This window comes from Castor canadensis, chromosome 14 (assembly GCF_047511655.1).
Source record: "Castor canadensis chromosome 14, mCasCan1.hap1v2, whole genome shotgun sequence".
Lineage (NCBI taxonomy): Eukaryota > Metazoa > Chordata > Mammalia > Rodentia > Castoridae > Castor > Castor canadensis.
Window position 1 is genome coordinate 63,100,034 of NC_133399.1, and position 2,580 is coordinate 63,102,613.

Consider the following 2,580-nt stretch of genomic DNA (forward strand, 5'->3'; position numbering starts at 1 on the left):
GCATGTGATGAGTCCCACTCCTCCAACCTACTAATTGCTCTTCTTTCTCTGAGTTTCATCTAAAGCTGTTTTGCCATGTATACATTTTTAAATGTAGTTGCCATATTGCATCTACAATTTTATGACTGGCTTTTTCTCTTCAGTAACATTATTTCATAGACATTTTCTATGATGCTACAAAGTCTTTATGTTTATCATGTTTAATGATTGAATAATACTTCATTGAGTGGATGCCTTACATAATTTATATACCAATTCTCTTGTTGGTGGACATTTAGGAAAGCTATTGTTTTTGGCAGACTTCTGCTTCTGCAAAATTCCCAGCTGTGTGGGCCAAGATTAGAAGGAAAAGACAAATCCAGCCAAACCAAGATTGGATGCTGGGGAGTGTGTGGATAGGATGCCAAAAGTTAGTCTGTGAAGCAGAGGAGAATTGGTTTTGGATCAGGGTTAAAGTCCAGACTAACATAGAAAGAGCTTATTTCCCTATTCCTTTATTTAGTTATGTATTTATTTCCTTTTATATTCACTCCCAATCCTATTCCTCTCACATTTTCCCGAGTGTTTTCCAGAAGCACCTACCCGGATGGTTATTTTCAATTCCTGTGAGGCTCCTTGGGGTAGGCCTACTGCTGGGCTTCTGCCAGCATGGGGAGTGAGAAGTTGGAGGAGGATGGGGAAGCCCTGCTCAGAGAGACTAGGGGGGATAAGATGCTTGATACTGCAATTTACCGAGACATGTATGTAAGATGCTGTCTCTAATGTCAGCCTTATCATAAGTTAAGGTAGGTTAAGCTATGGCGACAGCAGACACCAAAAATAGAGACCAAAAGATGTGAAGTTTATTGGTTTGTCTTGTTATAATCCACGTCTGGTGTTTAGATGGAGTGAGATGGAACTGCTACATGCAGTCATTCTGCTCTGTTCTTTCCAACATGTATCTTCAGTCTCACCACCTCCATTCCTGCCTACAAGAAGGACTAAAAATGGTGAAGTACTATGAATGGGAGGTTGTATGGCCAGGTCTGCAAGTGGAGGCATCATATCCACTCATATCCCATTGTGGAGAATGTGCCCACATGAACCCACCTAAATTCAAGGAAGCCTGGGAAATGTGTTCCCAAAGAGAGAGGAGAGACTTGGGGCACAATTAGTATATCAACACAATCAGTAATACACATGACATTTTGGCTCACCATCTGCCTTTCTCCTTTCTCTTATTTCTCAACTGGTTCAGAATTTGCTTGAAGAGGGGCATCATTTGAGAACCCACTAAGATTTCAACATAAACTAATTCATCCTATACCAGTATTACTGATATATTTATTGAAGCAGGAGGGACAGTTGGGAGAAAGTTGAGGAAAGGAAAGGTAGAACTTCTGTGCAGTGGATCTATTTATAAGTCATAAGGTCACAACTATCATGGGACCACGTTCAATTCTTGACAACTCGTTGTAGACATATCAATTACATAGGCCTACATAGATTCTTTAGCAGGTAAGGTTTTGTTATTTAGTTTTTTAACTCATAATCATCAACTTAACTCTGTAATACAGCTAGACTTGGAGGAAAATAGGAAAAGATAGAACCCAAAGAACAGTAAGGAGAGCACAAAGATGATAGGGTATTGTGAGCAGATGGGGGAGGGGTGCTCTCCTGAGCTGCAGAAGGAATGGTGGTTAATATAAACATAAGTCAAATGCATTAGAGTTGTCCACAGTTGGCAGTGGTGGTCCTGTCGTTCCTGAATACAAAGCCCTCATGACTTCCATGATGTTCAAGCCCTCTTTCACCTTCCCAAAGACCACATGCTTGCCACCCAACCTCTCAGTCTTGGCAGTACAGATGAAAATCTGGCCACTGTTTGTTTTGTCCATTATTTGTCATGGCAAGATGCCAGCATTTGTGTGCTCCAGGGTGAAGTTCTCATCATCAAATTTCTTTCCATAGAATGACTTGCCTCCAGTGACATTATGGCTTGTGAAGTCACCACCTTGGCACATGAATACTGAAATAATTCTGTGAAAGCAGAAACCCTTACACCTAAATCCTTTCTCTCTTGTGCTCAGAGCATGAAAGTTTTCTGCTGTCTTTGGAACTTTGTCAGCAAACAACTTAAAGGAGACATAGCCCCAGGGCTCATGGTTGATAACTTTGTTGATGAACACAGTGGGGATGACCATAGCTGGTAGCAGAAAACTGCAAAGAACAGCAGCATCTACAAAGCAGGGTTTAGCCGGTAATTTTAAACCCCAACTTTCCTACATCTTGGTATACTTCGCATTCACAGAACCAACATTTATTGGTTATCTGGTATTCATGAAACTGCTTCTATTTTAGTACAATCAATGGATATCAAAATTTCAAGAGAAGATAAATTTGAAGTTATTATAACTAAAGGTATATGCTGTATAGGGCTTTTAGAATAGGAGAAGTGATTGAAAAAACTGATTGAATAAAATTTGACTTAAAAAACCTAAAAGTGTTTTAGTTCCAAAAATAGGTTGGTAGCTCATACAGGTGTAGCATCCTGTATGAGCTCAGACGGTCTTTGCCAACATCAGTTTCACAAGACCAAGA

At 40.1% G+C, this 2,580-nt stretch overlaps 1 pseudogene; it reads right to left on the minus strand.

Moving 5' to 3' along the window:
• Positions 1–1,704: 1,704 nt before the first annotated feature.
• On the minus strand, positions 1,705–2,183 carry LOC109703070 (peptidyl-prolyl cis-trans isomerase A pseudogene; annotated as a pseudogene).
• Between the last annotated feature and the right edge of the window lie 397 nt (positions 2,184–2,580).